This window comes from Pristiophorus japonicus, unplaced genomic scaffold (genome assembly GCF_044704955.1).
Source record: "Pristiophorus japonicus isolate sPriJap1 unplaced genomic scaffold, sPriJap1.hap1 HAP1_SCAFFOLD_654, whole genome shotgun sequence".
NCBI lineage: Eukaryota > Metazoa > Chordata > Chondrichthyes > Pristiophoridae > Pristiophorus > Pristiophorus japonicus.
The window spans coordinates 217,560-232,314 of NW_027254566.1; the positions used below are offsets into that span (position 1 = coordinate 217,560).

At 45.9% G+C, this 14,755-nt stretch overlaps 1 pseudogene; it reads right to left on the reverse strand.

Moving 5' to 3' along the window:
- Positions 1 to 1,141: 1,141 nt before the first annotated feature.
- Positions 1,142 to 7,178, reverse strand: LOC139255870 (sorting nexin-18-like; annotated as a pseudogene).
- Between the last annotated feature and the right edge of the window lie 7,577 nt (positions 7,179 to 14,755).

The following is a 14,755-nucleotide window of genomic DNA, read 5'->3' on the forward strand; positions in this document are numbered from 1 at the left end:
GCAGAATATTCTGCAAAAGATGCAACAAAGCCGACAGTAATCAGTGATCCTCCTTCAGACTTTGTCCAACCTACATTTCCAGTATTTTCTGTTCTGATTTCAGATTTCCAGTATTTGCAGGGTTTTTTTAAACCATATATTTTTTTTTCGAAAAAAATAGCCTTAATTCGTACAAGGAAAGCTTATACTTTTCAGCCTTGAAATAAAACCCTGAAGAAATAGAAAAGTAAAACACTTGAAGTGGAGGGCAGGAAAAAAGAAGGGAATGGACAAGGCGAGGCGTGACACATGAAGAGTAATTCGCCTGAGTGGTAAAGAGAAGAGAATGGAAGATGCATGAAAATTTTGAGCAAGTCAGAAACAATCAGCTTAAAGGGGCCCTGTTGTGTGTTGGGTTCCCAGAGGAACAGTGTCACAGATAGTCTGACAGCCTTACCTCAGAGTGGGACCATTCCTCCTGCAAATATGTTGACGCGGCCCCGAAGAATGATCTCAAGTGTTTTACTTACCGTTATAAGGAAGTAAAAGGTTATGAGGAACGGGCAGGGAAGTGGAGTTGAGGTCAGGATCAGATCAGCCATGATCTTATTGAATGGCGGAGGCTCGAGGGGCCAAACGGCCGACTCCTGCTCCTATTTCTAGGTTCTTAGGTTACACAGATTATCTTTGCACTGCTCCACAGCATTTAGAGCAGGAAAATATTGCCGGCAACTCCACTCTTGATACAAACTAACCTTAGCTTGGTGTCGCCCATTGCAATCATGACCTCAGTGAGCGGAAGGGTTCATGTGGGGATGTTGGTGAAGGGGTTGGCAGGGGAAGTTAAAGAGTTGCCAATTCAGGACTTTAATCTTTTGAGCACTGTGTTTGAATTCTTTTGATCAGAGATTGGGCCGGGAGTAAAACAAAGAGACAAAGATCTGGTCGATTTTTGACTGGTTGAGCAAGGATTTGCTTTTGTACAAATATTCATTTAACCGGCTATGCATTTAAGTGGAGTTGGACAGTAACGTTAATTAAGCACCCGAACTGTGGCTGTAGTTTGCGCAGAACAGACTGTGTAACTGTGGCACAATGAGGTGGTGAGATTGAAAGCAGTGAGACTAAGTCACTGCACCAAGTTACCCAGCTCAAGAATGGCTTATTCACTGAAGAAAGGGCCAGCTCCTTTTGAACAGAGGTGCTTAATGATGAGATGGAAAGCAAAACCTGGACCAAACAAAACAAGATAAATGAAATAAGGCTTAAAACAAATGGCAAAATCTCCATGAGAATGGCTGCCAGTACTGGAAACTTTGTGAGATGAATGGATGACAACCTGTGAAATGAGGATCAGGCTGTTTTGAGAATTGCGATAGACCAGAAAAAGGTTTCTTAATAAATGAAAAACAATGGGCTTGTGTGAAACAAAAAATAATTAGAAGCTAAACCGAAAGATAGAGAAGCAGCAAGTAATATTGCAGCTTCATTACAGGATCAGGGTCATATAATTTACATACAGCCCCCTCCCCCAAACCCAATCCAACCCGAATCATTCATACAATGTATGTCAGTTGAACAGGTGTGACACCGTTTTAACCACATGCACTGATTTTAGTAGAAAAAGCCTCACATACACTCAATCAGTACAGATAAATGTACTTTGGCGGTATATATTTGTCAGCTGTGGCTCAGTGGAGAGCACTCCAGCCTCTGAGTCAGAAGGTGGTGACTTCACGTCCCACTCCAGCGACTTGAATGTATAAAGCTAGGCTGACACTCCAGCGGAGTGTTGCACTGTCAGAGGTGCCGACTTTCAGATGAGACATTAAACCGAGATTCTGTCCGCTCTCAGGTAGATGTAAAAGATCCCATGGCACTATTTTGAAGTTATCCCCGGTGCCCTGGCCAATATTTATCCCTCAATCAACATAACAAAAACAGATTATCTGGTCATTATCACATTGCTGTTTGTGGGAGCTTGCTGTGCGCAAGTTGGCTGTCGCGTTTCCCACATTGCAACAGTGACTACACTCCAAAAGTACTTAATTGGCTGTAAAGCATTTTGAGACGTCTGGTGGCCGTGAAAGGTACTATATAAATGCAAGTATTTCTTTCTATATTCACTTAAGGAACATATACCACCATAGTAAAGCAGCCGCAATGATCAAAAAACACTCACACACTACTTTTTTGTCTTACTGATTTACCAACAAATGCACAAAAAGGTTAAAGTTCACATGCAGACACCGTGCAATTGAATATTAAAATCATACGACCAACAGCGATATCTATCACTCATTTTATTTACTGGTCAGAAATGCAATTATCCACATCTGGATTCCCAATTAGCCACATGTGGCTCATCATCATAGGCAGTCCTTTGAAATTGAGGAAGGCTTGCTTCCACTCTAAAAGTGAATTCTCAGGTGACTGTACAGTCCAATATGGGAATTACAGTCTCTGACAGTGGTTGGAGGAAAGGGTTGAAGGTCAGGAAACAGCGCCAATTCACATGTGGCTACTGGCTAACATATTGGCTCAATTCCGATTAAGTGCTAGACTGTATCTCAAGGAACGCTTTACAAGTAAAAACAATTACTTAAACCTCGAGTAGGTCATTTTTGGAAATATCACCTTGACACATTGGGCACGACTCTGGCCTCTGGAGAGATGGTTAGGAGTTTGAGTTGTGGGATCTGGGATCTGGGCCTGCAAGCTAGGCTGGCACTGGGGGAGCTGTCATTTTCAGATAAGATGTTACTCACTCAGCTCCTGTCTGAGGTGGAACCAGACTATTTGCAACCCAGGTGTCATATTTGACCCTGAAATGAGCTTTCGGCCACATATCCGCAGCATAACTAAGACCGCCTATTTCCACCTCCGTAACATCGCCCATCTCTGCCCCTGCCTTAACTCATCCATGCCTTTGTTACCTCTAGACCAGTGGTGTAAGTATGCCAATGCAGCCAATGCAGTGGCATTGGGGCCCTCGCCTGAAGGGGTGCCCACCACCTGCTTCCTCGCGAACTCGTTGGCGGTGTGACTCAGCTGGAAAACGCTCTCGTCCATCCTCTTGGTGAAAGTTTTGAACTCATCAACCCTGCTCTTCACCTCCTGCAGGTCGAGAGGGCTCTGTGGGGTGCTGAGTGTCAGGAAGAAGTTGCCCCCCACCATGTCGTCCCTCTCGGCTTTCCTCTTGTCCTGCTCCCAAGCCTTCTCGTCATTGCAGGTGAGGAAGTGCTGGAAGGCATCGCAGCGGGCCAGCACCGGGTGGCTTGTCATGTGGTTCATCCACAGGGTCAGCCCTTTCTTCCGCTTGGAGATGAAGTCCTCCTCGAAGCGGCTGGTGGCTTGCTTCTCGGGGATGTGGGGCACTGAGATGACGGGGAACTTCTCCACCAGCTGGCCGTACAGCCTGTCGAAGTGCTTGTAGCGCCAGTTGACCGGACACTGGGTGTGGCTGGGCACTAGGTGGTACGAGATGTAGCTCTTGATGCCCTTGAACTTGGTCTGCTTGATGGGCTCGTCGATGGAGCAGGCGAACGGGTAAGGGTTCTCCTGCCACTTGGGGCCATGTGGGCCGGCAGGCCGCCACGCAGATCTTGTCGCCGTCCTTGACGAAGGTGCAGAAGCAGTTGAGGTTCCTGCTGACCATAGCCGTGCTCTTAGAGGAGGAGGCAGCGGCCGAGGAGGAGGAGGACACTGACCCTCCGACATTCCGGCCGCCGGCTCCCGTGCTGCAGCCCCGCCAGGACCAGCCCCCCGACGCGGCCGCCGCCTGTTTGGGCGAGAGGCAGGGGCCAGAAGGTGTTGGCGGCGGGGCAGGCTGGCGGGGGAAAGCCATGGGGGGCTGAGGCTGAGGCGGTGCCGAGCTGTCGTAGCCGCCGGTCGGCACGTTAGCGTAACGGGAGGCGGGGGACTCGGCAGCACCGGCACCGACACCGGGCGCAGCGTCGGCTCCGCTCCCAGTCCGCAGGATCGTCACGTACGAGGCCGGGATGAGGCCCCTCTGGCCATGGCTGTTGGCCCCCTCCAGCCAGCCCTCGATGTCATACACGGTCAGCACCTTATCCTCCCGCACCGAGATCTCGCCCACATTCTCGCTCTGGAAATCGTACAGAGCCCCAAGCCTGGAGCACCATCATCCCACCGTCTGCACCTGGCTCAGCTCCGCTCCCGGACCCCACGGTAACCCCTCACCCCGTAAACCCTCCCTCACACTGGTCCCAGCTCCCCCTCACACCGGCTCCCCCAGATCCCTCTTCCGCCGCCCCGGACCCCCTCACTCGAGGGGTGGCTGCGTGGGGTCTTCCTTGGCCAGCTGCACTTTTCCCTGTCGTTCTGTGATTTTTAAAAATGTATGTTTGCATTGGGGCCCACATCCTCTAGTTACGCCACTGCTCTAGATTTGGCTATTCCACTGCATTCCTGGCTGGCCTCCCACAATCTTCCCTATGTAAACTAGAGGTGATCCAAAACCCGACAGCCCGTGTCCTAACTCGCACCAAGTCTCGCTCACCCATCACTCCTGTGCTCACTGACCTACATTGGCTTCCGGTTAAGCAACGCCTCAATTTCAAAATTCTCATCCTTGTTTACAAATCCCTACATGGCCTCGCCCCTCCCGATCTCTGTAATCTCCTCCAGCCCCACAACCCCCCCCGAAATATCTGCGCTCCTCTAATTCTGCCCTTCTGAGCATCCCTGATTATAATCGCTCAACCATCGGTGGCCGTGCCTTCTGTTGCCTGGGCCCCAAGCTCTGGAACTCCCTGCCTAAACCTCTCCGCCTCTCTACCTCCCTTTCCTCCTTCAAAATGCTCCTTAAAACATACCTCTTTCACCTGCCCTAATTTCTACTTATCTGGCTCGGTGTCAAATTTTTATTGCATAATACTCCTGTGAAACGCCTTGGAACGTTTCACTATGTTAAAGGCAAGTTGTTGTTGTTGTTACAATAGGCATGCTAGATAAGCCTAACAAAGTACATGGCACTATTCAAAGAGAAGGGAGATTCTCATTTATCTCAAGAGGCTTGAAATACAAAGGTAAGGACCTGATGTTTCAGTTGTAGTCAAGGTCAGACCCCATCTGCATCCAGTTTTGGGCAATGCACCACAGGAAATTCACTTGAACGATACTAGGGTTTAATGGGTTAAACTTTGAGGACAACCAGCATAAGCTTGGCTTGTATTCCCTTGCGTTCAGATGGTTGAGGGGAAATCTAGTCATGCGGTTAGAACCTCCACTTTTTTTGCATGCTTAATGCCCACTTAACGTCCATTTTACTGCTGAAATGATGTATAACGCCCATATATTGCCCATTCTGGCACAAAATGGAAACTGACGGGCTTTTTTAGGAGACTTATCGGCGAACGTTATTTTCCCAATGGGCTTAACGCCGAGAAAAAATATCACTGCCTGTCCACTTTCTTTGGGCGGAATCAGCAGAATGGGCGAATTCAACGCCCATAATATCGCCCAGCGTTACTTTCTTCACGGAATTAACACTGAGATTCAATATTAACGCCCGACGACTATTTTTTGTCATAAAGAGCATATTTACCCAAACTAGCAGCCATGGAGGTCGCCCATCTTCAATTTCACCACCTCACACACAGTATCACACAGACTATCGCTCGCTCAAAAAACTGCCCACAAAAAGTGGAACTAACCGGAACGAACGCCATCGGCGTGGCTGGCATTTGTTATGAGGAGCTGATATCAGAAAGATTTGACTGAAAGAGCGCTGATGTGAGTGTGCAGCTCAGACATCAATGTTGCCCATCACCTTGGTGCCAGTTAAAGTTTACGTTGATTGATGTTAAGTTGTATTTAATCCTTTCACGGTAAGGAATCACCAGTGTGTAATGGTCCAGCTATCTGAGACAATGCGCAACAAGGTTATGTTCAATCACAAAAGTTTGATACCAACATTGGTCTGAAATCATAAGTAACACAGCCAATAACACCCAACCCCCATCCACATCCCACTTTTTCCACCATTGACATCGATCACATGTTCAACATCTCCAGCAACACAGAATACAAAGGCAAAGCAGGAGCATGGTCCCCAGCTCCCATACATTGCAACAAATTGCACACACCCAGATGGAGATATAACACAGCCATCACCTGCGGACATGCACCTCACTTTCCTTCCTCCCTCTCCTTCTCCCCACCTCTACCCCTTCCCCTCCTCGCTCCATGGCGCCTGGCTGAGGAGCTCCTCAGGCTCTGTCTCATTGGGGGGGGATGAAGGCAGATGGTTGAACCGGTACGGGAGCGGGGGGTGCCGAGGGAGCAACATTCTCTGATGCAGAAGCAGGATCTTGGTCCTTGCTCTCATCTGTCATTTACAGTGGTGGTGCGGAACCTAGGGGTGGAGTGCCACGCTCTGGGACCACTGGGAGGCCTGTGGCAGCAGTGTTCCTGGCTATCGCATCCAGGGACTCCACCATGCTTGGAATGTACTCGGAAAATGGTGGCCAGGCATCGGGATATGTCCCCCAAAGCTTCGATGAGCTGGTCACCAATGTCTACAGTCCTCCTGGACAACTGTACCATCTCTCCGCTGTCATGTCGCACTCGTGGAAAAGACCTGTCGCGTCCACGAGACCTCCGCGGGGTCTGCGCCGTCCTGGGGACAAATGGGGTGCCCTGTGGTGAGGTGCTCGGGGCCGGCACCTCCAGAGTGGAGGCAGGAATGACTGGAGGATCAATAGATGGCCTTGGGGTGGAATGGGTTCTGGAGTGTGGCGATGCAGGTTCTTCGAAGTTCGCGCTCTCATCCATGGAGAACAGACCCAGCGGATTGACGGGTGACAATCGGAGCTCCTCAGCACCAGATGTAGTAGGATCGTCCGCCGACTCCTGCCCCGCGCCCCCGATCTTCTGGCCTCTGTGGCCTTGCCTGGGGCCGGGCTGCTGGCTGAACTGCAAGACACAAATGAGATTGTTAGAGTCACCCCAGCGTGACTCGACCTCCTGCAGGAGGGAGGCATTTGCCTCGTCCGAGAACTTCCTTGCCCATTATCTTTGTGTGCAGTTTGGATGGCACACTTTCAAAAGGGATATCAGTGGGCCAAACATTGCGGAGTAGACCGCCGAGCTGCGAAAAGAATACGCACTTACCTGATGGGGGCCCTCCTGCGAAAAGCTGTGGTCTGACGCTGTGTAATGGAAGGCAGCGTCATGGCCCACAGATCCCAGGGACGCAGCCTGTACGCAACCAAATCTGCGATCACATGGACCTGGTTCGCCAATCAGAAGACAGATTGTCATTCATTCATTTAAATTACTACATTGTCTCATTACTGCAGCCTTTAAAATACACACAGAGTTAGCTTTTATCGTGGGAACTTATTACCCACAATTCGCACTTGTAAACAAATACTATTTGGAAGGTTCTGAATTTTATTTTAAAAAACCTGCAACTTTAACATACATTACTAGCATTGTTTCTCATCAAAGCTTTTAAGTCAGTTAATTAAAAAAAGCATTATTTTACATCTTGCGTATCCCCAAACGCTGTGGAAACAGGCCCTGTGTCTATTTCCACCAGCTGTAAATGTTTTGTACGAAGTTGCTGGACAGTTGTTGGGCAAACAGTCTAATGCTGCGGCAGCAGTTAGGTGTTTGGAGGGGTACATTGACAGACCGCAAGTTCGGAATTTAGTGCGTGCGGTGGATGTCAAAGGCAGTATTGCGGCGTGCTCTGAGAGTACTCTGCCAGACCCGCTGCAGACTCCGGGAAACTGAGCTAGGGAGGGTTCAGAGAGGGATTACAATGGTGATCGGACAGGAGGAAAGTTATAAAGCTGTTGGGGTCGAATTTCTGATGGGACTCTCTCGATCCTCTACCATAGCTTTGGCGGAAGACCAGCAGAAACACTGGAGAAATGGTGTAAACGGCAGTGATGCCTTTTCTCCAGGATTTGTGTGGATCTTTCCCTGTAGTCAGGGGTCAAGATCGGGAAAATTTCCATGGAAATTCAGCCCCAGCGAGTCACACAACTGAACTTGTTTTCATTGGATTAAAAATTTAGAGGGATCACTATTCAGTTCTTTTTAATGCTTTGGGCTACGTTTAAGGTAGGGAAACAGTTATTTAACTTTGTGAGTTCAGAACTAGGCCAGATGCCTCGAGCAAGTTTCAAGAATGGAATAGATTTTTTTCCCAGAGCGGAGTGGAGATGTGGAATTGGCTCACAGTTAAAAGCAGCTAATGTTTTGTCAATTAACTTCTTTAGAACGTGCTGGGAAAATGTCTATAGATGTGAGAAGAAAATGAACAAGCTCAAAACGTGAAGGGATTTGTTCTCAAATTGTGGACATGAGGAACACATCCAAGTAAAAGTTATTAGAATTGTGTTAACTGACTCCTTGAAAAAAAATTCAGAACATGAGAACATTCGAAATAAAGTAAATGAGTTGACGGCACAAATCATTACAAATGCGTATGATTTGGTGGCCATTACAGAAACGTGGTTGCAGGGTGGCCAAGACTGGGAATTAAACATACAGGTGTATCTGACAATTTGGAAAGATAGACAAGAAGGGAAAGGAGGTGGGGTAGCTCTGTTAATAAAGGATGGTATCAGGGCAGTTGTGAGAGACAATATTGGCTCTAATGAACAAAATGTTGAATCATTGTGGGTGGAGATTCGAGATAGTAAGGGGGAAAAGTCACTGGTGGGCGTAGTTTATAGGCCCCCAAATAGTAACTTCATGGTGGGGCGGGCAATAATCAAGGGAATAATGGAGGCATGTGAAAAAGGAACGACAGTAATCATGGGGGATTTTAACCTACATATCGATCGGTCAAACCAAATCGCACGGGGTAGCCTTGAGGAGGAATTCATAGAATGCATACGGCATTGTTTCTTAGAACAGTATGTTACAGAACCTATAAGGGAGCAAGCTATCTTAGATCTGGTCCTGTGTAATGAGACAGGAATAATAAACGATCTCCTAGTAAAAGATCGTCTAGGAATGAGTCATCACAGTGTGGTTGAATTTGTAATACAGATTGAGGTTGAGGAAGTAGTGTCTCAAACGAGCGTACTATGCTTAAACAAAGGGGACTACAGTGGGATGAGGGCAGAGTTGGCTAAAGTAGACTGGAAACACAGACTAAATGGTGGCACAATTGAGGAACAGTGGAGCACTTTTAAGGAGCTCTTTCCTAGTGCTCAACAAAAATATATTCCAGTGAAAAAGAAGGGCAGTAAGAGAAGGGATAACCAGCCATGAATAACCAAGGAAATAAAGGAGAGTATCAAATTAAAAACCAATGCGTATAAGGTGGCCAAGGTTAGTGGGAAATGAGAAGATTGGGAAAATTTTAAACGACAGCAAAGAATGACTAAGAAAGCAATAAAGAAAGGAAAGCTAGATTACGAAAGTAAACTTGCGCAAAACATAAAAACAGATAGTAAAAGCTTTTACCGACATATAAAACGGAAAAGAGTCATTAAAGTAAATGTTGGTCCCTTAGAAGATGAGAAGGGAGATTTAATAATGGGAAATGTGGAAATGGCTGAGACCTTAAACAATTATTTTGCTTCGGTCTTCACAGTGGAAGACACAAAAACGATGCCAAAAATTGCTGGTCACGGGAATGTGGGAAGGGAGGACCTTGAGACAATCACTATCACTAGGGGGCTAGTGCTGGACAGGCTAATGGGACTCAAGGCAGACAAGTCCCCTGGTCCTGATGAAATGCATCCCAGGGTATTAAAAGAGATGGCGGAAGTTATAGCAGATGCATTCGTTATAATCTACCAAAATTTTCTGGACTCTGCGGAGGTACCAGCGGATTGGAAAGCAGCTAATGTAATGCCTCTGTTTAAAAAAAGGGGGCAGACAAAAGGCAGGTAACTATAGGCCGGTTAGTTTAACATCTGTAGTGGGGAAAATGCTTGAAGCTATCATTAAGGAAGAAATAACGGGACATCTAGATAGGAATAGTGCAATCAAGCAGACGCAACATGGATTCATGAAGGGGAAATCATGTTTAACTAATTTACTGGAATTCTTTGAGGATATAACGAGCATGGTGGATAGAGGTGTACCGATGGATGTGGTGTATTTAGATTTCCAAAAGGCATTCGATAAGGTGCCACACAAAAGGTTACTGCAGAAGATAAAGGTACGCGGAGTCAGAGGAAATGTATTAGCATGGATAGAGAATTGGCTAGCTAACAGAAAGCAGAGAGTCGGGATAAATGGGTCCTTTTTGGGTTGGAAATCGGTGGTTAGTGGTGTGCCACAGGGATCGGTGCTGGGACCACAACTGACCACAACTGTTTACAATATATATAGATGACCTGGAAGAGGGGACAGAGTGTAGTGTAACAAAATTTGCAGATGACACAAAGATTAGTGGGAAAGCAGGTTGTGTAGAGGACACAGAGAGGCTGCAAAGAGATTTAGATAGTTTAAGTGAATGGGCTAAGGTTTGGCAGATGGAATACAATGTCGGAAAATGTGAGGTCATCCACCTTGGAAAAAAAAACAGTAAAAGGAATATTATTTGAATGGGGAGAAATTACAACATGCTGCGGTGCAGAGGGACCTGGGGGTGAATCCCAAAAAGTTAGTTTGCAGGTGCAGCAGGTAATCAGAAAGGCGAATGGAATGTTGGCCTTCATTGCGAGAGGGATGGAGTACAAAAGCAGGGAGGTCTTGCTGCAACTGTATAGGATATTGGTGAGGTCGCACCTGGAGTACTGCATGCAGTTTTGGTCACCTTACTTAAGGAAGGATCTACTAGCTTTGGAGGAGGTTCAGAGACGATTCATTAGGCTGATTCCGGAGATGAGGGGGTTACCTTATGATGATAGATTGAGTAGACTGGGTCTTTACTCGGAGTTCAGAAGGATGAGGGGTGATCTCATAGAAACATTTAAAATAATGAAAGGGATAGACAAGATAGAGGCAGAGAGGTTGTTTCCACTGGTGGGGGAGACTAGAACTAGGGGGCACAGCCTCAAAATACGGGGGAATTTCTTCTCCCAGAGGGTTGTGAATCTGTGGAATTCTCTGCCCAAGGAAGCAGTTGAGGCTAGCTCATTGAATGTATTCAAATCACAGATCGATAGATTTTTAACCAATAAGGGAATTAAGGGTTACGGGGAGCGGGCGGGTAAGTGGAGCTGAGTCCACGGCCAGATCAGCCATGATCTTGTTGAATGGCGGAGCAGGCTCGAGGGGCTAGATGGCCTACTCCTGTTCCTAATTCTTATGTTCTTAAGTTCTTATGAGAAATAGGAGCAGGAGTCGGCCATTTGGCCCCTCGAGCCTGCTCTGCCATTCAATAAGATCATGGCTGATCTGATCATGGACTCAACTCCACTTCCCTGCCCGCTCCCCATAATCCTTCACTCCCTTATCATTCAAAAAACTGTCTATCTCATCCTTAAATATATTCAATGACCCAGGCTCCACAGCTCTCTGGGACAGAGAATTTCACAGATTTATGACTCTCTGAGAGAAGAAATTCCTCCTCATCTCAGTTCTAAATGGGCGATCCCTTATTCTTAAACTATACCCCCTAGTTCTAGATTTCCCCACAAGTGGAAACATCCTCTCTGCATCAACCTTGTTAATCCCCCTCAGTATCTTATATGTTTCGATAAGATCACCTCTCATTCTTCTAAACTCCAATGAGTATAGGCCCAACCTGCTCAACCTTTCTTCATAAGTCAACCCCTTCATGTCAGGAATCAACCGAGTGAACCTTCTCTGAACTGCCTCCAACGTAAGTATATCCCTCCTTAAATAAGGAGACCAAATCTGTACACAGTACTCTCGGTGTGGCCTCACGAATACCCTGTACTGTTGTAGCAGGACTTCTCTGCTTTTATACTCTATCCCCCTTGCAATAAAGGCCAACATTCCATTTGCCTTTCTAATTACTTGCTGTACATACATACTAACTTTTTGTGTTTCATGCACAAGGACCCCAAGGTCCCTCTGTACTATAGCACTTTGTAATCTCGATTTAAATAATAATTTGCTTTTTTACTTTTCCTGCCAAAGTGGATAACCTCACACTTTCCCACGTTATGTTCCATCTGCCAAATTTTTGCCCACTCACTTAGCCTGTCTATATCCCTTTGCAGATTCTTTGTGTCCTCCTCACATCTTGCTTTCCCACCTACCTTTGTATCATCAGCAAACTTGGCTACATTACACTCAGTCCTTTCATCCAAGTCATTAATATAGATTGTAAATAGTTGAGGCCCCAGCACCGATCCCTATGGCACCCCACAAGTTACCGTTTGCCAACCGGATAATGACCCATTTATTCCGACCCACTGTTTTCTGTTAGTTAGCCAATCCTCTATCCATGCTAATATTTCACCCCCAACTCAGTGAGCTTTTATCTTGTGCAGTAATCTTTTATGTGGCACCTTATCGAATGCCTTCTGGAAATCCAAATATGCCACATCCACTGGTTCTCCCTTATCCACACTGCTCATTACATCCTCAAAGAACTTCAGCAAATTTGTCAAACACGATTTCCCTTTCATAAAACCATGCTGACTCTGCTTGACTGCATTATGCTTTTCCAAATGTCCTGCTACTGCTTCCTTAATAATGGACTCCAGCATTTTCCCAATGACAGATGTTAGGCTAACTGGTCTATAGTCTGCTGCTTTCTGTCTCTCTCCTTTTTAAATAGGGGCGTTACATTTGCAGTTTTCCAATCCATTGGGACCTCTACAGACTCCAGGGGATTTTGGTAGATTGCAACCAATGCAACACTATCTCTGCAGCCACTTCTTTTAAGATCCTAGGATGCAGGCCATCAGGTCTAGGGGACTTGTCCACCTTTAGTCCCATTATTTTACCGAGTACCTTTTCCTTAGTGATAGTGATTGTTTTAAGTTCCCCGCTCCCTATAGCTCCTTGACTATCTATTATTAGGATGTTTTTAGTGTCTTCTACCGTGAAGACCGATACAAAATATTTGTTCAAAGTCTCTGCCATTTCCCTGTTCCGCATTATTCATTCCCCAGTCTCATCCTCAAAGGATCCAATATTTACTTTAGCTACCCTCTTCCTTTTTATATACCTGTAGAAGCTCTTACTATTTGTTTTTATATTTCTTGCTAGTTTACTTTCATAATCCATCTTCTCTCTCTGTTATTTTTTTTAGTCGTCATTTGCTGGTTTTTAAGTTTCCCAATCCTCTGGCCTCCCACTAATCTTGGCCACTTTGTATGCCATTATTTCCAATGTGATACCATGCTTTACTTCCTTAGTTAGCCACAGATGGTTCTCCCTTCTCTTAAAGTCTTTCCTTCTCCTTAAATGCCTGCCACTGTTCATCAACCGTCCCATACTTTAACCTATTTTCCCAGTCCGCTATAGCCAACTCTGCCTTCATACTTTTGTAATCACCTTTAATTTAAGATCAGGACACTGGTTAAGACCCAAATTTCTCATCCTTCAACTGAAAGTCAAATTCAACCATGCTATGATCACTCTTTCCCAGAAGATCCTTTACTACGAGATAATTTATTAATCCTGTCTCATTACACAATACCAGCTATGATAGCCTGCTTCCTGGTTGGTTTGTTCAAGGAAACTATCCTGGGTACACTCTATGAACTCTTCCTCAAGGCTACCTTGGCCAATTTGATTAGTCCAATCAATGAAGAATAAAATCGGCCATGATTATTGCCGTACCTTTCTTACAAGCCTCCATTATTTCTTGATTTATACTCTGTCCGACAGTATGGCTACAGTGACTTCTTCCCCTTATTATTTCTTATTTCCACCCAAACTGATTCGATATCTTGATCTTCTGAGCCAATATCATTTCTCACTACTGCACTGATCTCATCCTTTATTAACAGATCTACGCCACCTCTTTTTCCTTTCTGTCTGTCCTTCCAAATTGTCAAATACCCTTGAATATTTAGTTCCCAGCCTTGGTCACCTTGGAACGACATCTCTATCAGATCATACCCATTTATGTCTATTTGTGCTGTCAACTCATCGATCTTGTTACGAATGCTGCATGCATTCAGGTAAAGAGCTTTTAATTTGTCTTTTAACCATTTTTCCCTGCTTTGACCCCACTTTCTGATAAACTCACATTTATATACATTCTGTCCCTGCCTGTCACACTCTGATTTTCATTTCCCCAGTGCTACACTGCTCTATTGCCTTCTCATTTCTCTTTGACTTTTTAAATTTCCGTTCACTTGAACCTCCCCCGCCCCCCACTATTTAGTTTAAAACTCTCTCTACAGCCCTAATTATTCGACTCGCTGGGACATTAGTCCCAGCATGGTTCAAGTGAAGCCCGACCCAATGGAGTACTGCGTACAGTTTTGGTCTCCGTATTTAAGGAAGGATATACTTGTATTGGAGGCTGTTCAGAGAAGGTTCACTAGGTTGATTCCGGAGATAAGGGGGTTGACTTATGAAGGTAGGTTGAGTAGGTTGGGTCTATACTCATTGGAGTTCAGAAGAATGGGCTCAAAATTGCCCAGGAGTTGCTCCGTTTTTTTGGGAGCAACTTGATTTTTCTAGAGTATCTTAAAAATCCCCATTTTGCACATTCAATTTGTGCCAGTGTAAGTGAGTTGGTGAGGATTTTTTTAGTTTGGTTTAGTTTTTTTTCAAAAGGGGACATTACCAGCCACCTACGCCCATTTTAGCCACTTTGGACAGCTAATAGTTACTCCAAACTAACTGAGGCCAGCGTATGTGGCCACTCGTGGCCGCACAGAAAACCCTTGCGGAGAGTTAA